General features: G+C 45.3%; 1 protein-coding gene across 1 annotated transcript in view; it reads right to left on the reverse strand.

Moving 5' to 3' along the window:
* ACVR2B (activin A receptor type 2B) overlaps positions 1–25,772 on the reverse strand; it is a 125,940-nt gene that overhangs the window by 71,338 nt on the left and 28,830 nt on the right. The window lies entirely within an intron of this gene.

A 25,772-nucleotide genomic window follows, 5' to 3' on the forward strand; every position in this document is an offset into this window, starting at 1 on the left:
ATGAGTCGTGCCTCCTTTGATCTATCTAAGCCGCACTGCCCCTGACTCAAATGCTGGCTCAGTTTCTCGGGATCCCACAGATGTTCAGGGGTGAAATCCCATGGCACGGCGGGTCCCCACGGTTCTAAGATTCTTCTTAAACCTTTCCATATTCCTTGCCAGTCATCATTCTCTGGTCTTGGAGGAGGCTCCTTCCACTTAGCACGAATGAAGAGGAATATATTCAAAGATATCGATAATATGCACGAAAATATGAGCACTGACTCGGTGTTCGAAAAACGTTCAACAAACTGGGAGGGAAGCCTAGAAACCGGTTCGAAGGTCTCAAAATTCAAATTATACCACATTGCATAAAGCCACCAGGCAGGTGCCTCTATCAGGGCCCTCACTTGGTTGTATATGAATACAACTCCACAGCAAGACATGAAGAGGTTAATTATAGACCGGTAACTGGCAAGGAACATGATAGCTTTTAATCCCTTATACAGTGCTTTGACAATACAGAGCAACCTCATAGTTGATAACTGCTAACGTAAGGGGGAATAAAGAGAAGGAGGAAAAAAAAAAAAAAACAAACGGGAACCACTCGGTACAGTGTCTGGAGTTTGGCGGACTGCCCAGGCTATAATCTAATCTATGAAGGTCACACCAGCACCAGCAATGCTTTGTAGTCTCACAGTCTGGCCTAACGAAATCCTTTTTTTCTTACTAACGTTAAAGCTTCAGATGAAGCGTTGCCCGCATTCTCCACCAAAATTGTCACGGAGTTACCTAGATAGATCTGTGCCCGTGACAGGGGGCCGGTAGGCTTGTGGGCCCCCCTCCCCCTTCACTTCCCGAGAAAAACGAAGCGGTGGCAACAATCTAAGAAGGAGAACTTATTTTACTAACTATGATGTTGAGATGCAAGATGACACGATACAATACAATCTAATTGGGAGTAAGTATAATAAACCAAATGGAATGAGGGAGAGAGAGCGAAAGAGCGATAGAGAGGGAGAGAGAGAGAGAGTGAGAGAGTTTCCGAAACCGAAAGCCTTACTTGATGAAGGCGCCCGGCTTGGAAAGCACACCCACTCCTCTCCCGGCAGCAAGCGAAAGTGAAGAAGCACCGCGCGCAACCAGATGACGTATCTTCCGTGATGTGTCTTCCTTCTCTGACCGTGAGGTCCTCTGGGATACGTAGTTCTTCTCTTTTGTCCATGATGTTATGATGTGGAATACCAATAGCGAAGTTACAAAACCATGACAGACTGCTACCTCCCGATCCTTGTTTCTATTCTCCATTTACAGATGCACGACACAACTCCTGCACGGTTCCTCTTGGAAGCACACAGGCTTATGTTGCTGGAATAGCAGGAGAGCTCAAGCAGACAGTTTTTAACTCAAACGCCAGCACGGATATTAGATTTCACTGCAGTCAGATTTCTTGGTCCCACTCCTTCAGCAGAGCTTCGCCTCGGCAACAACTGCCTCTGCCACATCATGGGTATCCCCACGGGATTTGGAACCGATACACCAAGTATCATTTTGTTCCTCAGCCAACCGTGCTGTTTGTAGCTCTAGTGAATGCTAAGCAATCTTAGAGGCTTAAGAAGATCGCTATCTTGGAACAGATTTTAAACCTGAAGAGTACCCTGCAGAAAACAGGCTGGCTGAAGGTATCCAATGATAAAATCCTTCATGCTATGTAGAAGGTTCAATTAATACATCACAGCCCTCTTCAACAACCTCAAGTCTACAAAATCTCAAGCCTGTTGTACTAAGCTTCTCCTTTTGTCATCTGAACGCTTCCCCAAATGGTCAACCTATGGCTTAGGATCCCATGGAGTCTTCCAAGCACACAAATGCACCACAAATCCTACTTAAGATCTTTCTTACTGAGGTTGGCCAGAGGATGGAGTAAGTTTGATTGCTTGCATTTTACTCTGTTTTTAAGATGTACTTACCATAAAGTAAGCAAGAAATACGCATCCTTCTCTCCAAAGTGAGGGCACATCCCACTGTGTGTGTGAACAAAGAAAAAGAAAGGAGCAGAAAGGGAGTAGATGAGTAATCTTTATTCTTTCTGTCCGTTTTTTTTCCAACCAGAATAATCCACCTCCATCACTACTGGCAGGAAAGGATGAGCATGTACTCTACATTCTCACCCGAACAACTGCTCAATTTCAAGAGGATGAGAGATGCAGAGGGTGAAAGAGATACAGTCCTTGTGAAAGAGATACTGTCCTTGAAACGATGGCTGCAATGATGTGTGCATGTGAGACAAAACGTACCTTGGGGGATATCGTAACAGCAGAAGCTGCCATGCAGTGACAAAGGGACAACCATGCTAAGATGGTCCAATTGAGGGCTCTATGCTGAGGGGTATTGAGGCACCCATCCGCCACCTAGATGACCTCTCTAGAAGTTCGCTGCCTGCCTGGGGACTGCATTTGGGACATCAGAGGAGGCTACCAGGTACGATAAAACCAGAGAACTACTGTCTGCTCCATCTCTTCTCAGCTGGGTCACACAAAGTTATGACCAGGAAATTATAAAAGATTTAAAAAGATTTTACATCCCTAGGGAAAATGTTGAAAGAATCGGGAGCACAGGTAGTGTTCTCCTTGATTCTCCTAATTGGATAATGGGAACCAGGCAGAAGGAAGAGAATAGACCAGCTGAATGAACAGAGGCATTGATGGTGTCATGCTTCGGGTTACGTGATCAAAGATGCACTTTCAGAGACTGGGCATGTTGATGTTGAGTGGGACGCAGTTGACCAGGAAGAGTAAGAATCTACTCCAACGATTGCATGGGAAATAAGCATGAAAACATGGTGCAATTAGAAAACTATGATCTAATTGTTATCACAGAAACACTGTGGGGACGAATCACACGACTGGAATACTATGACAGTGTTACAAGCTTTTTATAATGGGTAGGCAAGACCAGAGGAGTGGGGGAGTTGCCCTCTATGTTAAGAAGTCTTAACTGCAAAGATAGACTGGATAGACTGCAAAGATCTACCTACGAAAAACAACCATGACCAGTTGAGAGTGTGAGGGCTAACATTCAGGACCCAATAAGGGGCATCCGGTGGTCAGAGTCTACTACAGGAGGCCTTTTTGTTTTACTACAAGAGGCATCACACTCACAGGCACTCATCCTGATGGGAGATTTCAACCCAAAAGCAAAAAACCTTCCAGGCTGCTGGCTGCCTGCATTGGATGCTCCAAAACCAGACTCTGCTTTACCTCTACCCAAATAATAAAAAAAAAATCTTTTTTTCTCACTAACAATCAAACGTTTATGACCACAAGCATCCATTCTCCATTTCATTTAGAGCACACTTAGACTGAGAGTCACTAGCCAAACAAAAGCCATTAACAGTCTAGTGCTCAAAGCACTGGCGGGGCTGATCTTTCTCTGTATTACAAAATACAGAGAAATCATTCCCGTCGACTTATTTTAAAAGCAATCCCCTTCACCTTCACGTTGTTTTTTTGTTTGTTTGGGTTTTGTTTTTCTGTTTTTGTTTTTTTTGCTGTAACTAAATGCCAGTGGAAGGCACTATGAGTATTTCGGGTTCAGTAGTCAATGACTGCATGCTGCATTAGTTCACCTCTCAGCGCTAACACAGCTGGCTGTTTTCCCTTTCCAGCTGTGCCAGGACAATATGCAGACACACCTCACTAGGACAGGTCACACGTGCAGGGTATACATCTGGCAGCATAAATTGACACACCGAGAGGTTTTCTGCTGCTTTTTGCTTCAATAAATACTTCTCATCCTATTTTTGTCATTGTTTAAAAAGGAAGGGTGTCAATGGTGTCTTCAGTCCTTGCTTACAAACAGCCTCGACGCATTGGGTAAGGTAGATTAAACTGCAGCAAGTGTTGAAGAAATTAATGCAAAGGCAGCTCATACCCATAAACAGGAGGAGAATATGCCGGGATAGAAGCAGCACATCTGCTCCTACCATCCTCAGTGTATTCTTCACACAATAGAAAGAAAAGCCCGGAGAAGCACTGACCCACGCTTCATTCAGAGTGCCCCTGCTCAATTCATGAAAGTTTGCCTTTCCTTTTCAAGTGAAAAGGCCAGAAGAATACTTGGGAAACCAAAAGATCCCTTCAAAAAAAAAAAAACAAAAAACCCACAACAAAATCACTTTAACTGCAGGAGGCTTCAAACCATCAAACCCCATAAACTTTGTCTAAAAGATTTACAGCAACTAAGATGATGAGGATTCCATTTCTTTTTTTTTTTCTTCCTGGGTTTTGAAGGAGCAAAGCAAATATGGGTTTTTTTTTGTTGTTGCTGTTTTTTAATCAATCCTTCCACAAAGAGATTTACAGCGCTAATGTGCTGAAGCATAAACTGATACAGTGACAAACCCCCTTTCTCCTGAAATGTGCTAATAAGGTTGATCCTTTCTCCAAAGCTTTGTTCTTGGGAGGTTTCTGCAATGAGTTCACGTCTTTCACCAGCACAGAGCCCTTCTCATGTGGAAATCATCGGGCTGAATGCATTCACTGCCTCATCTGCCCCTCTGCACTGGGTCTCAATTGGGAATGGGGCGGTGGGCAAATGACCAGCCAGCAATGCAGGAAAGGAAAAAAAATGAAAGAAAAAAGGAAAAAAAAGAAGAGAGAGGAGGGGAGGGTTACTTTTACAATGCAGAGTAAAGCACTATTTAAAGTATCTGTCTGGGACTGGGAGCAGCTAGCACATGGCATCCCCATCCTCACATCCAACTTCCCACTGCCTCAGTGAGACAAATGAGGGATGAACATTCTCTCTATCATGACAGCAATAAGCCCCCACTATAGATTTAAGGAGAATAAAGGAAACACTAAGCTGAAATTACCTGCAGGCGTAAGAAGCCTTGAAGAGATTCCTCTGCTTGCCCTCCACAATGGAGGTTTGCAACAGTGGATATTTAAGCTGGTATTTAACACTTTTCATGAAACAAATGTGAGGATAAATATCACCGCAGACATTTCATGGAAGGATGGGGATTTCCTTTAACGCCTCACAGCTCCTGTAATCCCTCTTCCTCCACCCTTTAACCAAAGCACCTCCAAAACCCTTTCACTCGATCCAGTGCCCAATTGGCTGGTTCATCCCTGTGCCCCTAAGAGGTAAATCTGTATTAAACAGCCCTCTTCAAAATTAAGTTAGAATGGGTCAGAGGAGGCTGGGGACAACACACAGATGCTCTAACCTCTAACCCTGCTCCACGTTTCCCATCCATGCACCACTCAGCCCAGCTCTCTGTCCTAGCTGCTGTAGGGATGGGAACCATGCAGGATGCACTGTTTAGGTTGGAAAAATTTCTTCTCAGAAGAGTGGTAATGCATTGGCACAGGCTGCCCAGGGAGTGGTGGAGTCACTGTCGTTGGTGTTCCAAAAATGTGTAGGTATGGCATGGAGGGACAGAGTTAGTGGGCATGGTGGGGATGGGTTGATGGTTGGACTAGATAGTCTTAGTGGTCTTTTCCAAACTTAACGATTCTATGCTTCCATACAGTCCTTGGTAACAGGCTGTATCCCACGTTAGCTCCTCCTCCAGCCACTCCTGTGTCCCAGCTGCCCACCATGCCCTGCAGCTGATGATGGTTAAGGAGTATTTACGACAGAGATTTTCCTCCATAAAATACACACAAGTGACTTAGCAGCGCAAATGCAGGCTGGGCACGCAAGGCAGAGTATAAATAACCTGCTTACCCTTAAAACCTTTTTCCAACTCACTTATGCCAAGTATTTCTGCAGAATCCCTCTCTTAATTTAGAAACCAAGTATGTTTGAACAGGAGTGAGCAGTGAGCATCTCCGGGCCAGCACATGGGCTGTGCCAGTGCTGCTGAGTAACCAGCATGGAACTGCTTCCTTCCAGCTCATGCTTTCACCTATCCCCAGGATGATACAGCTGAGAAAGGCAAGGAGGAAAAGCAGAGATGAGCTGTTATGTTTGTTATTTAGATATGTCTTCTTCTCTCCCTTCAAACAGGACGTGAACAGGCTGCAACAGGCAGGTTGCAGAGTCACCATCCCTGAAGGTTTACAAGAAAAGGACAGATATGGCACTGAGGGACATGGTTAGTGGGCAAGGTGGAGATGGGCTAACAGTTGGACTAGATGGTCTTAGTGGTCTTTTCAACTTTAATGATTCTATGAAAGCAACCTAGAAAGGCCACAGTGTGGGAACAGGGATGCTGGTAATCGTAAAAGGTGGCAATGACACCCCTGGCATCACATGCTCCCTGCAGCACCCAGGTCAGCCAGCCAAAGGGCTGCTCCAGGCAGAGCCAGGAGCCTGACAGCCACTTGCGTGCCAGCTGTGCTTGGAATTCAGCCTTAGCCAAGGCTCTTAAGGACACGAGTTCAGCTAATCCAGGCTCATCTCACCCAGAGCCACCCTAATGAACTCAACCTATGGGCAAGGTGAATGAGATGCTGAAGCATCCAAGCACAGGGCACAGCATCACAATGACTGGCTGAGGCTCACAGGACCTATGGGTCCTTCTGGTCCCACTTCACCCCAGCAGGGCCACCCAGAGCAGAGTGCCCAGGCCCACATCCATGCGGCTTCTGGAGATCTCCAAGGAGGAGACCCCATACCATCTCTGGACAGCTTGTACCAGGGCTCTGTCCCATGCAGAGCAGGTGCGTCTCAAAGCCTCTGGCAAACAAATGAGTGCCCTGGATGCTTTGGAAAGCCCACCTCTCACAGCAACCATGCACACCTATCCCATGTGCATTCTGGGCTGTAACACGTGGTCCCTGTTGAACTGCATGCTCCTGGCAGAGCCCTGCTCTGTCCCAGCACAGTGTGGATACTGAGATGGGCACAGCCAGGCAGGGCTGCTGGAGGTGGCTCAGCACGCCTGAATTTTTGCCCCTGGTAGCAAAAGGTGGAAGGCCAAAACTCAATTTATACAAGCTGAAGTTCTGTTTACTTATGCAACAGGAGATGAAGGGGGCAAGATTATCGCAAGATAATTACTCCCTTGATTAATTATAAAGCAAAGCCAGCTGCTTCCAATTCCTACACGGAGCAGGCTGCTTCCCGAGGAGCCAGACGGTATGAGAAAGTTTCAACTGCTGCACTCCTCAACTGTTTAATTCTAAATGTAAGAAAATGATCACACTGCAAACAGTCCCACATCCGCCATCCAGAAGCGCTCAGCGCTCAAACTGAATGGATCGCTGCTGAAACACGAGCAGCACAGCCGCACAGAACCCAGCCATTCGAGATTCATCTGCGCTCAATTAAAGAACACAGGAGAAGCTGATGAACACGTTTACAAGGCATTATTAAATTTTACAGGGAAGGAAAAAATAAAACAAGCTGAGAGGAATCCAGATATTCAAATTCAGCCAGGATTGATTTTTATTCTGCACAAACGACAACAACAACAACAAAAAAAACACCCAAGCTGCAGAAGGTTGTTTTGCCTCACCAGAATTGCTAAGTGCAGCTATCAATAATCACTGCAATAAATAAAACACTTGCAGGAAGGAAAATACCTGCATAATGATAAATTCGATGAAAGTCATCTTTCTTGTTATGGATAGTGCTAAGCATCAGGCAGGCCACCAGGCAGAGATTATTCAAATAGCAAAATACCCTGGGATTTGTAGTCTGGAGGCAGACATGGGAGCTACAACTGTGAGAGCAATGGAAGTGGGGACAACTGGGATGGGTCTAGCAGTGTTCCCACATCCCGTGCTATGAGAACAACAATGGAAACCATCCAACCTGTTGCACTTTTTCCTATGGAAGAAAGCAGACAATTCCCCTGAAGCCATCCTACGAGGAGAAAGTCCCCCTTTGTCTCATTCCCCAGGCAGCCCTTGGGGAGCAGCCCAGAGCGTACCAGGATGCTGCATGAAGGCACTGCATCCTCATGACAGCCCAGGTGCTGACCACATCTTCCTAGGATCCTGCTGGGTGCTGGGCTGCCCCAACAGCCCCGGGGGGGGACACCTGCAGCAGGTTGTGTGACCGTGAATTCACCCAGGAGGCTACATGACACTTGCATGAAAGGCAACCTGCACCGATGAGCGATTGCAGCAGGGATCAGGTGAGAGCCCTGGAAGCATCCCTGCTCGTGTTTCCTTAGCAACTTCAGCTCCTGCTTCCCCTCACACATTCCCTTTCTCTCACTACAAAGTAGGGCAAGACGTCTCCATTGCTCTGCCACAAAAAACAGAAAGCCGAGGAGTCCAGTGAGCCCCATCTGCATTTAGGACAGGTTTCAACCTGAATGCCATCTCTCATTGGGACATGTCACATCCCAAGCCTCTTTGCACTCGGTAAAAAGCAAACATGAAGATCACAGAATCATGTAGAATCATATGATCATTTGAGTTGGAAGGGGCCTTTAAAGGTCATCTAGTCCAACTCCCCTGCAAAGAACAGGGACATCTACAGCTAGATGGAGGACCAAACTCAAATGTGGATCTACCTGGGCAGATATCACCAAAGCCAGTGCTCAGCAGCACCCTTTCAAAAGCCAGCTGGAAGGCTCAGATCTACCAAGGCAACACAATGTTTACACGATTTTTTGGGGATGGAGGTCCACAGCGTCTTTCCTATTGTGAAGGATAGGGTGCAACTGAAGGGGGAACCCTGGACCCCAGTCACTCTCTTCTTGCTCTCACCCAACCCCAACACATCACCAGTTAAGCCAGATCTTTCATAAAAATGAGTAAGCATAAACACCCAAACCCAAGAGCAGGCATCGATTCACTTCCATCCATTCAGACCTACCCCATAACAAAGGAATTAGTTCGTAAAGCAGCTACTTAACCAACTGAATTTGTGCAGCTTGGTAGGGACAGAGCACATCTCCTTGGCCACGTAAGCACAGATGGAGCAGAAAGGTTTATGCGCCTGCTACAAGTGAAATTGCAGGAACATCAGCGTAGTGTGGGAAGTGACATGACAGTTCAGAAGGACCAAAATCCTCCCCTCTCCAAGGCAGTACATAAGCACATGCTTAACTGAGACTCAGAGATGCTCAGCTGCTGGGCTTAGTGGAAGGAGCACACTTAAAGAGAGCAAAACCAACAAGAAACAGAGCAAGAAGTACTATGGGGGAGAGGAGGCAGACTGCTTTCCTATTAGGGAAAGACATACCAGATTGCAGCTGAAGCTAAAGCCATGTTGCAGGAACACATCTTCCTGAACACGAGTGCAATTTTTGGCCCCATGGACTATTAGAAAACCATCAAACAGCTTAAAAAAAACCCACCAACCAACGCCCAAACCAGTCTCCCAAACAAATGGATCAACCTAAGGATATTTTCTCCTGCTTTTGCACTAATGCATCAAGAAGAGTCCCAGCTGAGCTCTTTTGATGCAATTGGCTAAAAAGGAAAATCCACTGCAGTGCTGGGGAATTTGTACTGCAGGCACACATGCTTTGCCAACCAGAACAATATTCAGCGTGCTCAACAAAATACATTCGTAACCTGTATGCTGCAGCTAAACATCACCCAGCTCAGAGGCAGAAGGCACTGCTGGCATGGGGAGAGCCCAACAGTGGGCACCTTCAAGTGAAGCTCATCCATTTGTCTCCTAATGGACCCACTATGCCCAGAGATGGAGTCACAACAGAATATAATAATAATAAAAAAAAAAAAGCAACAATCCAAACACACAGAAAAAGACAATGTGTAAAGGTTGGTGGTATTGCAACAGTGCTGGGCATGTCCCATCAGCCAGAGGTCTCCTGATCTGTCCACGTAAAGTAAGGTTCACAATTCAAAACATCCAGATAGGAGAATATACTTGACCAAAATACGGCAGTTGCAAAACTCATTCAACTCAGCAGCTTTTTGGGTTTTTTCGTTTCCTCGGGGTTAATGTAGAAAGACATGGTGCCTTCATAAAATTCATCTACCAAGACCAGAGCAGGTGGACACACAGCACTACCATCCAACATCCCATTAGGAAACCGCTTGGGATAAGAAGCACTCATAGTGAGAAACCTCAAACTATCAGGAAATTATTTCAACAACTTTGTCAAAAAACTGCGATTTTTCAGAACATTTATTGTCATCTGCATCTGGATACACAAATGTGGAAGATGAAAAACCATGTCTGTAAGCATTAGAAAAGCAGAGAATGATAGGAAGAGCTTTCCCTCCTACACTCCATCTGCACAAACACCTCAAAAACAGCCTGCCGAACATCTGGCTGATGTTATTAAATACTCAGATTCAGAAGAACATTCAGACATGTGTTAGCCCATATCTTTCAGGTAAAGGCCTTAAACATGACATTTGGACAATATATATAAGTATACAATGGGTCTAAACTAGAATCACAAGATGTGCTCCGCTGAACTGGGGCCAAAACTGGGACACCGGAAGTTTTCAATCAAAATCTCATTTTCTTTGAATGAAGCAATTGGCTTCAATGGTGAGGAGAAAAGAAAAGAAAAAAAGAAAAAAGGAAAGAAAGAAATTTTGTCCTGGAAAAAGCAAAATGCTCGGCTCCTTGGAGGACGTACCACCAGGCAGCCCTGCAGGGAAGGATCATCCTCCACTGAGGATGCTGTGATCCCCAAAATGCAACTCTGACTGCAGCAGCATGACAGACACAACATATTTCAGCTGAATTAAAACACTAACGTACCATAAGCAGCGCTGGCAGTGGGAATGTGTTTATTTTATATTCACATATTGTATTTATGCGTACATGTGTATATAGGCAATCTTTTTAAAATCCAATAGTATACCTTTAGGTGGCCACAAATCTCGTTTTTCTTCAACAAAAAATGAAGCACTGCTCTGGTTAACTGGCCATAAATCTCTGCAAATTTTTACTTTTCTTTATCATGAATGAAATATGGCGCACGTTCAGAGATGAGGGCTGTGGATCCAGCCTGGCTCCACCACACACGCATCCTCCGCACCGAGGAACGCTTTGCATCAGCACCATAAGGTTATACAGGAACACAATTAGTAAGGTGACATCTCCCACATAAATAACTTATGAGAAGCCTGCCGCTTAGAGAAGAGACGGCAGCCAAAAGGTATCCTAATTCACTGTAATAACGGATTAGAGAGAAAACACAAATACCTGCATGAAACGTTAATCTTGGCGCTATCAAATACCTTTTGCCAAGAGGCGTCTGCACATCTGCCTGGAAACTATTCTGCTTTTTCTATTCCTCTTTCTTTCCCCTCACCCTTTCTTTTGAGGGGGATGAGATGAAGGTGTGCATTTGAGGTACACTACAGGTATTTTTACAGGAGGAAAGTTTATGGGGAATGTCCAGGAGCTGCACATAAACTATTGAAAGGCAGAAAAATCTATCTATTGCTCTTCCAAATAAACAGATATACTTTTGAGCTCAGTGATCTGATAATTCTGGTACACAAACATCACCACTCCTCCTTAAGAAGACCTTAAGTCCTCTACGTATCTTCTACTGTGCATGTTAAACAATTTTGAAATCATTTAGCTTGTACTGGTGCTGGTGTGTTTCCATAAGGGGCATTCCCTTCCGCCTCTCTGGAGACCCTCTCCTCTTCCACCAGTGCTTCTCCATACATCCTTTATTTCTTCCTGCAACCTTCTGCCTTGGAGTTACCACCACAAAGTCATCGAAGCCACCAACCACCCAACCTGACACCCTGGTCTTTGCACTCCTTTCCTCCAACATTTTGTGGTTGCTTTGTCCCACTTGATCCTAGCTACTCCATACCCTTCTCTTTCCACCTGCCCCTACTGCTTTCTCCTCAGAAATTTTGGTGTCTTCCATGAGAAAATGAGGCAGGAAATAAAGGGAACAAAAAGGTAGACAAAACATCCTTAGCTTATACCTGTTAGCCCACCATCCTTTCCAATCCATCCTTATGCCCAAGAACACAAGACAACTTTTTCCTTGTATTCTCTCCAGTATGAACCTATTGCTTCCTCAACTTGCCCAACATGAGGATGCATAACCTCTGTGCAATATTCTGCAGTCACTGTATGAGCTTCCAGTGATGCCTTACATCACTTTGCTCCATTGGGCTGGTCTGTGACTTCAAGTAGGTGAGGTGCAAGCTGGTGGGAGGGTAAGGAGAAGCCTCCATGAGGTCTGCCAGAACATCTCCCCTTATGAAAGGGCCGAGAGGCACATACCACAGGGGTGATATATTAAATCTGCAGCAATTACATGGAACAGTTCAAGATTATCTGCTGTTTTATAACAATGGAGAATTCGATGCTCTGGCACCACTCCCACTCTTCAAGCATAACGAACCTCTGAGGATGCTCAGGCTGTCAGGAGGCTGATTACATGAAATAAAACACTGCATTTGACTATTAATTAATATTGACTTCACTGCTTGACCCCTAACATGTAGAAATTTATAGGATCGCTGTCTAGGTTTATTAGGGCCCAATTAATAATCTGATGTGCATTGGAGTCAATCACCTAAAGAACCAAAACCAGCTCTTTGGTATGAAGCATGCACATCATCTCAGGCTTCTTTTGGCTTGGAAAAGCACTTGGCTAATTTTCAATTTGTCAAGCGAGTCCTTGACAAGCTGGTAACATGCAACAGAGCTGACCTATGAGAATCTCCCATGAGCTCTTTTGCAGCAGCATGACGTGGGGGTATTGCATGAAGCCAGCTAACAACCAGGCAGAGCAGCAATCACTATTTAGGTAGATGTTCTACAGATTAACATGATAACAAAAGGTAAGTAATGCCAAAATATCTGACATATAAAACAGTTTCAGTAGAAATTCTTAAAAGCATCTCAGTTCCTTGCATATGTTAAACTAGAAGGACTACATTTTCGTTAGTTTATTCAGTGACAAAGAAGAGACTTATGAAAAAGTCTCCAGAAATCTCGCTTCTAAGTCATCATGTTGTTGACAAAACTCAGCATACTTTTAGAAAGGCCAAATCTGTAACTATCAATCTCCAAACATTAAAAAGGATAAATTCAGTACGCCTGCTCTCCTTATAAGAAATAATAACAAAAATACGCACTGTGATGACTAACAGCCTCCAGCATTTTATCTCTTAAATCTATTTGTGACTTACAGATGCTTAAAAGCAAAGGTCCAAGGCCTGGGAGCACTGTGCTGGAGATGCTAAAAACACTTTAAATCCTTCAAACTGCTTTGAAAAATCTCAGCACTGCTGCTGTGTGCGGATGTTTTGCACTCCCAGCCAGGAATCAATGCGAGCATTTAAACTTCCTTTTGTCAGGAATGACTTACAGGGGAGAGGACAGCGGCTCGTAAACAGAACTGCTGACACCTTCTGCTTGCTGTAAGTGAATCGTGATGCAGCAGTGATACAGGGAGTGACTTTGGCCCCTCACAAGTGGCTCAGCACTGCTGGGCTGCTCGTGGAAGGGCCCTGCTGGGTGCTGTGACCGCATAGAATCACAGAACCAATAAGGCTGGAGAAGACCACTAAGATCACCAATGCCATCCACCAATCCATCCCACCATGCCCACTAACCCTTGGCCCTCAGTGCTGCGTCTTCACACTTGAGAATACTAACAGGCCCAGTGACACCACCACCTCCCTGGGCAGTCTTTGGCAGTGTATCACCACTCTTTCAAAGAAGTTTTTCTCGATATCCAACAAGTACCTCCCCCACCACAACTTAAGACCATCACCTCTCATCCTATTGCTGTTACCTGGGAGCAGAGGCCAACCCCCACCTCACCACAACCTCCTCTCAGGAGAGGTAGAGAGCACTGAGGTTTCCTCGAGCCTCCTCTTATCCACACTGAACAACCCCAGCTCCCTCAGCTGCTCCCATCACACTTGTACTCCAGACCCCTCACAGCTCCGTTACCTTTCTCTGGACACGTTCCAGGGCCTCAATGTCTCCTTGTAGTGAGGGGACCAATACTGAACATAGTACTTGAGGTGCTAAACTAAGGGGGGGGACAACACTGTGATACCTGGAGACCTGTGACCACGTGAATCAAGCTTACAGTACAAGGTTTCGGTAGTGAGGGTGGTCTCCGTGAGCAAAACCCAATAGCTGCTCCTGGTCAGATCAGAGCCAGCTCCAGATATCCCAAAAGGGATCCACTGCTGGGCAGAGCTGAGCCATGAGTGACACTTCTGCCTCTGGGAGAGCAGACTGAAGAAAGAGGCTGCAGCCCAGGAGAGGCCCATGGAGGAGCAGGCCATAGGCACTACGCAGAGCAGATCTCTGCATGCAGCTATGGAGGAGCCCATGGTGCAGCAATGGACGTGGCCTGGAGGAGTTATAGCCCATGGAGTGCCCCTTTATAAGCAGCCCCGGGCCAGAGCTGCAGCCCTTTGGGGAGGAGCCCACAGTGGGGCAGGAGGGCTGGGGGAGCTGCTGCCTGTGGACACCTGTGGAGCAGCTCCTGAAGGATGGGCCCCATGGAACAGGCCCATATTAGAGCAATTCCTGAAGAGCCGCAGCCCCTGGGAAGCACACATAGAAGACCACCCTGCAAGGCACCAATATCTTGCTTTTCCCAACTAAAGGAGGGCCCGCTTGCACCAGGGAGGTTGGAACTGGATGATGCTTAAGGTCCCTTCCAACCTAAAGCCATTCCGTGATTCTGTTCATCAAAATATGTGCTGTGCTGATTTGTGGGGAGGCTTTTTGTTCTAATTTATAAAAACAAATAACAAGAAGGCACAGTCTGAACCTGTGCCCATTTTACACAGCCAAAGCTCTGATCAGCAGCGAGCAACCAATTTTTATTGCCATTCCACTAATGGAAAGTGTTTTTCCTTTTCCTTTTAACCATACTCCATCTTCTCCACTTGATTTTTTTCTTGCAGCAGGAACTAGAACTCTGCTTGGCACTGGAATTAACTCCCTACTGCCTCATTTCTGGTAAGAAACCTGTTAGTACGAGCACTTGAATCCGATCGACATCACTGTTATTCGCTTTTGCAACTCAAGGCACGAGACCTCTCTCAACTGTCTCTCAAAGCAAAATTACTAGTTTTTTTTTTCCTTAATTACACCACTGGTTAATGCAACCCCTGACAGAGGAGAGGTTGAACATTTAATTTGGCAAGGTTTAGTGCCAATCTGCATGAGGCCACCATGCTTTCACCTCCATCTCCATTCTCCTAATGGCTGCTGGCCCTGCCCCACACATCTCATCAGGGATTCACATCAGCTCGGGCCCAGCCCCCCCGTGCCATCAGAGCTCAGAGCAGGCAGCAGGGACACTGTGAAAACAGCACACTTACACACACTCTTTCCGACCACTATTTCTGATGTCAAAACCAAGGCTTTCATTAATTAGGAGGGTAATTACACTGCTAATTACACTGCACACCTAAATACACTGCTATGCATCTCTCAGAAAGACAACTCGGTACATCTCACACTACAGTATGAGTTTCAAATAGAGAAAGCAAACATGCTGTAGGAATGCTTGCAGCCCACTCTCTCCAGTGACTATAGGCATTCTTCAGTGAACTTAGGGTGTTCTGTTCCTGAAATAACCCTGCAAAACTGTGTGGAGTACTTCCTCTAGCACCCTTTCCAGGATTGCAATGCATGTACGTATAAATATACACAAGAAGTACAGTAGTACGGTAGAAGAACAGTAGTAATGAAGAAGGCTTGCTGATCAGGGATGATGAATCTTGTTCTTTGCATACTGAACACACTTGTCATGACCTGGCAGTCCTTCAGCCCTGCCCAAAGTGATGCAACCTGATCACCTAAGGAAATGAGCACCTTATATACATGTGGTTGCAGCACAATGGCAATTTCTTGTATGCACAACCAGGAGCTAATTTCAAGTAGCACCTGCTGGATGCATACATAATCTCCATGTTATAGTCCGAATATTGTATTACTTTCTGCCACCCAGTGCAGCACTTTCTATGCATACAAACAGAACAACCCATACAGTCAGAAAAAAAAAAGTGTAAAATTTAAGAGGTATTGCAACATAATAAACCAAATTCCAGCCTCCGAGCTAGCACTGACTCCTACCAACCCATATTTTCCATCAACTGCACAGCCCAGGAGTGCCCTGAGCTCTGCATGAAGCCAGCAGCCCCCAAAGTGCTTTCAGTGCTGGTTTCTCATGCAGCACCTTCCACCACTTAAACGTCCTTATCCATTATCTCTTAGTTATTAGAGGACAACACCTCCCCATCAACAACCTGCACTGCCACGAACGAGCAGATGCCCCAAGGAGGGTGCACCCAGGGAGCAGAGCAGCAGCACTCCAACCACCTTGCTTTGCTCAGGCTCCTTGAAACATCTTCCCTGCTCCGAACAATTTCACTGGTGCAGTCACAGTGACGGTAAGGGGAGAGGGCTGTTTGCCAAAAACAACAGAAGCAGAATTCTATCACAGAGATAAGAGCGTTTCCCTGGGTAGCAAGGTCTTGGCGTGGAGAGGCTCCCCCACAGCGTGGGTGGAAAACTCCCATAGCCACACATAGTGCCAGAAACCACAGCTCGCAAGTCTTCGAAGCTGCCCTGGGACTGCAAGTAGCGCTTCCACCTCCACTTCTTTGAGCGCACCCTGAACTATGGCTTGCAGAGCCCCTCCGCATTTGGTCTCTGACCTCAGAGAGTGAATCCCAACCAGCAGAACAAATTGCCTGCTTTGAACAAGGGAAAAGACTCCGTCCACACTTCTCAGTGTCATCCTGGAGGGCTCCTGTCGCTCTGCTGCCCTCCGTCGCTTCCATGCCCCTAATGGCATTTCCAGCTGCAGCTCCAAACCTGACCCCTGCCTCCAGAGGGTCCCCTCTGAACTGACCAGCCCAAGGAATGTAAAGTGCCGGGGAAGCCCCTCTGTCTCCCAAGTATCCCTTCCTCTTACAGTATCTCACGTTTCACCATGGGAGATCAAAGCACGTTACAGCAGCACAAGGGAAAACATGGATATTTTGCATTCTGCCCCACCAGAACACGCAGACATGGCTGCAGCACTTCTAAAACTTTCCACCTCCTGCTATAAAAGCAGAAACTACAAAACCCAAACCTAGAACTCCATAAAAGAAGCCTCAGCAATCCATGCGAGGGAGATATTTTTTTTGGTCCACTTACTCTGGCTTCATAAATCAGCCCATTAAAAATATGACCATAACACAAAGGGCCAGTCATAAAAACAGGCCGATTAATTTCCCTCTAAACATTTCAAATAAATAGCATGCCATTTCTGCGTTTTGAGACTATTCAATTATAGAAGAAAAAATTATCCAGCGCTATAATGCAGCGATAGCAAGTGAATAGGTATGAAACCAGAAAGAGGGAGATTTATTTATTAACTAAATTACTGCTGCGCTATCTGTGCTGTGGGATCGTTGATGTAATAGCATGAAGCACTCAAAAAGAAAAAGTCCCCACAACAGAGCAAACACCACAGCACGTGGCTCCTCTGAAGCAGACTCTGCAGGATCTGGGAGAATTTGGAGCAGGGACAGTTCCAGTGACAGCTCTGTCACTGCACAGCAAAGGTGACCATAAACACTGCAATGGATTGGGCTGTCATATAAGCAGTTATTAATGCATTACCAGTGATATTAAAAGCTAACACTGCCTTCATCAGCATATCAGAGAATCATGGAATGGCCTGGGTTGAGAAGGACCACAGTGACCATCCAGTTTCAACCCCCTGCTATGTGCAGGGTCACCAACCAGCAGACCAGGCTGCCCAGAGCCACATCCAGCCTGGCCTTGAATGCCTCAAGGGATGGGGCATCCACAACCTCCTTGGTCAGCCTGTTCCAGTACGTCACCACCCTCCGGGTGAAAAAATTCCACCTAATATCCAACCTAAACCTCCCCTGTCTCAGTTGAAAACCATTCCCCCTCATCCTATCACTACCCACCCTCATATACAGCCATTCCCCTCCTGTTTACATGCTCCCTTCCAGTATTGGAAGGTCGCAAAAAGAGCCTTCTCTTCTCCAAGCTAAACAAGCCCAGTTCCCTCAACCTCTCCTCATAGGAGAGGTGCTCCAGCCCTCTGATCATCTTAGTGGCCCTCCTCTGGACACACTGATCAGCTGATCCCTCATGTGCTGATTAGCCTTCCTTACAGTGTTAATTCATCAGTTTTGAAGTTTTAAGAAATCTTACCCAATTAAGTAAAGCATTGGCCATACTTCTTGAAGGATGTATTTTTTTTTTCCAGCAGAAACATTCTTCGTTATGTTTGCTGATAATAAGGAGATAATAGGGAGAAGGAAGAATGAATAAATTCCCCAGATACTTCTCATCACTATTTGTAATAGCTTACAAGTCAGCAACCTCTCCCCTCAGCCTGCTTCCCCCCCATGAATCTAGCCCGTACTGATGGCAACCATTCCTAGAATGCCCATTGGGATGGCTTTAGGAATGGCACATGAAAAGGTCAGGATTTACCCAGACCGGGTCAGTTTTCACTGAAAAAGTGTATGTGAGCACGCTGGTACACACTCACCTTATAATCATAGAATCACAGAATGGCTTGGGTTGGAAGGGACCTCAAAGATCATCGAATTCCAACCCCCCTGCTGCAGGCAGGGCTGCCAACCACTACATCAGGAACCAGCTTAGGCTGCCCAGGGCCTCATCCAACCTGGTCTTGAGCTCCTCCGGGGGCATCCACAGCTCTCTGGGCAGCCTGTGTCAGTGCCTTATTGCCCTCGAAGTAAACACAACCTAAAAAGACACTCTAACACATAACCTAAATCTCCCCTCTTTCAGCTTAAAGCCATTCCCCCTTGTCCTCTTGCTATCTACCCACGTAAAAAGTTGGTGTTCCTCCTGTTGATAAGCTCCCTTTAAGTATCAGAAGGCTGCAACGAGGTATCCCCAGAGCTACCTCCAGCTGAACAAGCCCAGCTCCCTCAGTTATATTAACAGCGTCATTTAATCCATGCACTTATATGGCACTTAAAGGTACCTTTTTAAAATATATATATACATGCATACATATAAGATTTTTTAAAGTAAGAAATACCTATGCTTTAAAGGAAATATATATAAATATTTAGGGTTTGAGCACTTCCTTGCTGTGTATTTGCACAGCATCCTCCCAGCACAGCCACAATGCCAGAAACCCTCCCCATCATTCCCAAAACCTTCAGGACTTCCAGCCGGGTGGCAAACGGGAACCCTCCTCCCCTCCCCCTCCCCAATAGCTGTGCCATTCCTAAATCTAGCCCAGCACCTCTAACCAGAGAACGACCATCTCTCTCCTTCCCACGCTACCTCCGAGCGCTCGGCTGCTGAAGCAATGCGCTGCTTGGCCGGCAGCCAGCTGGAAGCCAAAAGGGGCTTTTCCTTTCCTGCCGCTCAACCTCATTCAGGCACTTCTTGCTTGTACACAACGCTATTTATAGCTGCTGGCGAGCAACCAGGCGCAACTCCACCGCAGAGCCCCAGCAGTTCCAGAGGAATAAATAAAATAATAATAATAACAACAACAACAGCAGCAAAACAAACGGAGCTGGGCCGTGGTTCGACTCGCATCGGCCGCGTGGCGTGCGGGTGTGATTGCAGGGAGGGGAGAAGCACGGCTGGGCTGCTCCCAGATAAAAATAACCTGGCCAAAAAAATCACCGCGGGGAAGAGCGACCTTTACTACTACTACAGGAAGAGAGCGCGCTGCAGCACGGCCAGCAGCTCGGCGAGGCAGGATTCAGAATCAATGCATAGGGGATAAACGGGATAAAAAAAATAAGGTGCATGAAAAAAATCTTTTGATATTGCCCCCCAAATAGGATCGGTCCATTTCTTCCCACCTCCAGGATGCAAAACTCTCGTTCCTTTGGAAATCTCGTTCAGAAATTTGATTTTGGGGGGGGGCTAGAGAACGGGAAGAAGTAGGTTGGATAATAGGAAAAAATCCTTCTCAGATAGAGTTGGTAATGCACTAAACACAGGCTGTCCAAGGAGGCGGTGGAGTCACCATCCCTGGAGGTGCTCAAGAAAAGTGGAGGTGTGGCACTGAGTGACACAGTTAGTGGGTATGGTGGGGATGGGCTGATGGTTGGACTAGATAGTCTTAGAGGTCTTTCCAATCCTAATGATTCTATAATTCTATAAGTAGCTTATTTTACTGCAGGATAATTGCATTATTTTTCTGGAAGAAAGATGCAATTGCACTCAATGTAGAGCAAAGCTGTAGCGGGGCAGTAATCTTCCCCCCAAGGGTCAGATGCTCACACTGATGCCATGGTAAAACCTACCTCCCATTTATATCCACTTTTCTCCCAAGTCACAGTTAGTCCTAATGGAAAAGTGCTGCCCACAATGGAGCTGTGGTCAGCACTGCGGTGGGTGAGTGCTGCTGGACTTGGACTCCCCCTCTCTTCCTCTCCTTCTCCCCTTATTCTTTTATTCCCCTAACTGAAATCCCTTTGATTTTGCCAAGACAGGTGTTTCAGATACAGCTTGAAAACTAATTAAATCATATCTGCAGCTTGAAAACTAATTAATCCTTTATTCCCTATTATAATAGATAATTACAATGCATGATAGGAAATGACTTGTCAGGTTTTCTCTTTAAAATGCTTGCACTTTTATAGAAAATAAAATAGGGGAAATGGTTACAAGGCCTTCCCATCCTCCAGGAGCCCACCAGTTGAGACTGCTGCAGGGGGTTTGGAGACATGGAGCAAACAAAACCTACACTCATTGAAAATATCTTTGAGAACAAAAGGTGATGGTAGGTCACATTTCTTGGGTTGCTCGCGTTCGTTCCAACACATGGTCAAAAGGCTCCTGGTAGAATCCTGCCCCCATGTAAATGAGAGAATTGGTAAAATATTTGTAATTAAAGCAATGAGCAAGGCAGGATTCAAAGTCTTCCATCAGGCCACGCTGTGCCCAGTGCTTCATTACATTGTCTTCCACCTTCTTGCTTACTGTCTACTTTTCTCACTTTCTCTAAACAGCATGGTTATTGCAGAGACTTGAACCTCCTCCTAATAGTTTTTTCTTAATACACAGCTACAGGGAAGATAGGCAGAAGAGCCAACAGCAAGCAAACAACCAGGACCTTCATCCAGCCAAGGCAGCTGAGAACCCACTTTGCCCTCAGATTTCTCTTAAATGGTCCAGCATCTTTGCTCCCATTGTGAGATAATAAGCGTGGTCATGCTGAAAGTTGCCACAACTCCTCTGTAGCAAAATGAAGTTTACAGTTTTCCTCTGCATTTAAATGACAAAAAAGACAAAAAGACAAATGGCTGCATGAACCCAGCTGAGACACCACCTTTGAGTTATCTCAAAGAATTAGGAGTTTGAAACTGTTGATGCATGGACTCTGAGGGAAGCAGGGACTACTGATGAAGGAAACAAGCTAATAAAGCAGGCCCGTTGTTAACATAATTAAAGATGTTTCATGAGATGTGTAAATATGCAGCAAAAGTGTGGAAAGGTCCACAAAGCCTCAAAGGATGAAGCCCATTGGGTGCTAAAGGAAAAGTCATGCCAAAAGCCAAACAAAGTGACTACATATGCACATGGCAGAAAGAGCCAATCGCACCATCATCCTGGATGGCCTGTTTCATTGAAAACCTCAGACTAATCCCACTCTTTCTGCATGCACTTACACCTTCTCCTCCACCCGGGTGCTACTCCGTGAATCGTGAGCTCTGTGCACCATCATGCTGTCATACACTCTCATTTCGGGGCAGCCAGAAAAGAAAATAAAGGATAGTGATGCCACTCCTTGTTGTTTTTGTTGTTTTACACTTTTGGTTTTGCTCTGCTTTTAGAAACAGATTTTGCTAAAGCACACCTGGTGAGAAACAGCTTTAGCCTCCTGGCTCTCCTACACCACTGCCTCACATCTCCCCCAGCAGCACTGACAAAGTGATCATTGCTGTATAAAATAATCTAAAATATAGGCAAGACTGTATGTATTTCAAGGAAACCTAGTGCTGCTCAGGAAAATTTCCAGCTCAGTGTGCTGCTGGCAGCAGAGAAAGGCTGACACAAGCTATTGGTGGCATGGACAAAAATCTTCAGCATGTCCTGGTGCCAAACGCACTCATCATATACTCCTTTAGCAGGATATCCTTGGGAGAGATCGCCTAGAGATTGATTGAGGCCCCGCGTACCATGTTAATAAGGCTAATTATAAACTCTGTTACCAGCAGGGGGACCAAAGAGTGAGAAAACAACTCAAAAGGGCCAGCTTCCCTTTTCCCTCCCCCAAGAAGGTGTAACTGGGCTTGGTTTTCCTCTTTCCCCATGGTGATGACTAAAGGTCCCACATCCAACAGTGGGTTCGGATGAAACTTCATTCCATACTCTGCACCTGCATAGGCAAACCAACTCCTCCATCTCCTGCTCCCTCCCAAGCCAGCTGTCACCCTGTAGAGCACCTCCTCCGGGTACCAAAAAAAAAGTCCATTTGCCGCCCAATTTAACTACAGATAATCTGTTGCCAACGGGATGAGTGTGACTAGAGATCTGGGGAGGGGAAGATGGGAGGAAAAGAGAGGAAATAGGTTTTCAATCCACACAATTAATTGTTTTGGTATTTGTACATATATTAGATTAGTAGACTGGGAGGCAATTTACCATCTCTGACAAGAGGATGCCCTGTGGCAAAGCTTACCATCCTCCTGCTGTATGTGAGCTCAGAAAGGACGGGAAAGAAGGGAAGGAGGAAATTTTAGCATTTTGGATTAGGTTTTGATCAGAGAAGAACATACGTCTAAAGTTCACACAGCAGGTTAAAATATTAGATTGGAAACAATCCTTTTCACTTGTTTTTCTTTAGAAATATGAATTTTAAATAACAAAACTAATGCTGCGCATGAATAAAGATTAGAAAAAATTAAACCATTGACCTTATTTCGTCTACACTGATTCATTTTGTATTTTTCACCCCAAATCAAAGTGTTGTTCTTCTAATAACATTTAATGAAACCCACAATGGGGATCTGTGTTCCTTCAAGCGTTAAATCTTCTGAGGACACAATGATCTTTTATATATCCTAGAGCCCATCACAAAATCTCATCTCTTCACCTGTTACTGACTTTGTTTTCATTGCCACTGTCAACATGTCATAGACTTTTCCACCTATGCAACAAATAGACCCTCCAAGGCCACTGAAGCACAGCTTTGGGCACGGATTCAAAATACCATTGAGGTTATCTCCTAGTTTTGATTACTCAAGCACAGCTCTCCCTCCACTGCCGTATTAATCTCCACCACAATCCTAAACCTGTTTGTCACCCAAGTACTCATTTACTACTTTTTTTAGTAATTAAAGTTGCAATGGAATGGCCGGGCAGCGTTTAATGGTGTTTTTATTAATGCTGTAATGACTCAAGTTACAAGATATTGAGTCATTTTCATGTTTCTGCAAACGAGGTTAATGGTTCCCCATGCTGCTGCTGGGTTTTTGTTTCTCCATAGTGCCATTCAAAATAACTTCTAGATTCCAGTGCAACGGAGGCATGGCCCAGAAGGCCTTACAGTGGAAATCAGCTCCCTATATAGTCAGGGAACAGATCAAGACTTTTCAGAACTATTTATACTTACAGCCTTGATTTTTCCAGGTGTCCAATTCATCCAACCTTTAAGAGATCCAATTTTCTAAGAGTGCTACCGCTTTGTCTTCTGAATAGAAGCTCCTTATTAAAAGAAACCTCAGAGGCCCTGAAGTCACCCACAATATTTGCCAGACGGTGGCCGTACATCTTGCTGTTATGATGAGAGATACTCAGAGGCATCTCTCTTGGTCAGTAGTAGCAACATTTTCTTTAAGAAAACTTTGAGGTGGTTTCAGGCAAGTTACTAGACATATTAAATATGACATGCCATCTGCTTCCAAATGCGATGTTTTGCATTGTGTAACTAAACCAATTTAAGAGCTGAAGTCTATTTGACATCTAATTAGTCTGTTTGGTAGCCTGATCACTTGTAGATGTTTTGGAGGGAAAGAAACACTCTTAACAATCTTGATCTTTTTTTATAGAGAAAACAATTAAAAATAATTAGTCACAGAACTGTTTTTCCTTCCTAAATATTTTCTTTTTCCCCATTTAGGAATGAAGCCATATGTTTCTCCTATGCCACCCTCTGTTTCTAGTAGAATGCAAATCTATCCATCTTTAGTACCTTTTTTTGGGGCATCACAGAGTTTCACACAGATCTGGGATAGGGGGAGGGTATATTGGGCTGCAGAACAAAAGACTCCATCATCAGTGTCCAATATCACATGATAATTTGCCAGGTCATTTGTTTGCTTGCTTAAGTTGATTGTACTTCTCAGGAAATGCATGGTCACCCTAAGAGTAATTTATCCTGGCAGAGTAGCACCAGTGTTTAAAAGTGGCAGGCACAATCCAAGCAGAAACAAAACAACTCATCCCAGAGCACTTAAAATTCAAAGTCTAGGTGCCAGCTTGTGTACTGCACCAGCTTCCTCACGTTACAACAGCAGAAAGACTAGGATTGCATTCAGTCAGCAACATGTCACATCACCAAACAACAAAGCAGGTCAAACTCCAAATCAGAAGTAGCTGGTGGTATTTGCTCACCATAGATGGGGATGTTCAGATTCGTGTACCCACCATGAAAGCATATCAAGAGGTGGTTGTTGAGCACCTCCACCTGTATCAGCATATAAGGAAGATGTTGTACCAACGAGAGAAGACTATCTTCCACAAATGCACAGATGATGGAAAATGAAGTACATTTAGAGACACAACAGAATGATTTCATATATTCCAGCATTAGCCATATGCAGCTTCTCCATTCACTGTTTCCACAGGAAAAAGAAAGGAGATAAACATCAGGCAGTTCTGACTCGTGACATTTATGTCAGATACATTGGTGCTCTGACATTGACTAGGGAAGTCAATGACATAGTCCAGAGCAGCCACCTCCAGCCACACTTGGAGATCCCACTGCAGTGCTCTTCAGAGACACCTCCAAACCACATCTGCTGCGAGCCCTTGAAGGTATTTGGGGTTCAGAGCAAAGATAAATGAACAAGATCTACAATTAGAAAAGAGCGACATTGTAGGAAGGGTCAGATCAGGTCACTCCCAGAGGATGTTGTTCCTGGAACCCACGCAGTTATGGTTCGCAACCTTTACCAGCTCCCACAATGAAATACAACCACTCTTCTGACCCCTCTTGTTTTCCCAGTATTATTTTCTATTGCTCGGTACTAAGCAACTGTCAGCCCTTATCGCTGCTGCCCTGGGCCCTTGTGTTTTCCTGTCACCTTTCCTTGTGCACACTGATTTTTTTCAGCCTTGCCTAGATGGGAGTTTTGGAAGGTGTGATGAGTTCCATAGCCTGATCTAATCACCCCCTCCTGAAAATGAGTCAAAAAGAAGGAAAATACAGGATAAAAGAAAAAGAGACCATCTCAGTGTAGCATGAGCAAAACAGCTCTACTTAAACATTCTGCTGCCCAGGAAAAGAGCTGGAAAGAGATGGGGGAATTTGCTAACTTTCACTCGACAGTGGAGCAGAGCTGCTTTCAATGTGCCATATTGACTTACCGCTGCTGGAGGCACAATAAAGGCAGGCCTGGGAGTCAATGCGAGCTCCTGCGGCTCTGTGTAAACTCCGCTTAAAATGTATTTCAAGGAACTTGATCTATTGACATGGCAACTGTGAAAACTTGAGGCCATTTGAAATTTAAATAGCATTTCCACCCCTCTCTAAATGCCAGCCGCAGGGTGGGCCCCACTACCCTTGTGTGGAAAATGCTTTCACTGGAAGACATCTCCCCCAACAGAATGCCTCCAGACACAACTGCTCTCCTCAAAAGCAGCCAGCACAACTGATTGGGACCTCTTTTTGATGCAAATTC

The sequence above is a fragment of the Gallus gallus genome, chromosome 2, assembly GCF_016699485.2.
Source record: "Gallus gallus isolate bGalGal1 chromosome 2, bGalGal1.mat.broiler.GRCg7b, whole genome shotgun sequence".
NCBI classification, from domain to species: domain Eukaryota; kingdom Metazoa; phylum Chordata; class Aves; order Galliformes; family Phasianidae; genus Gallus; species Gallus gallus.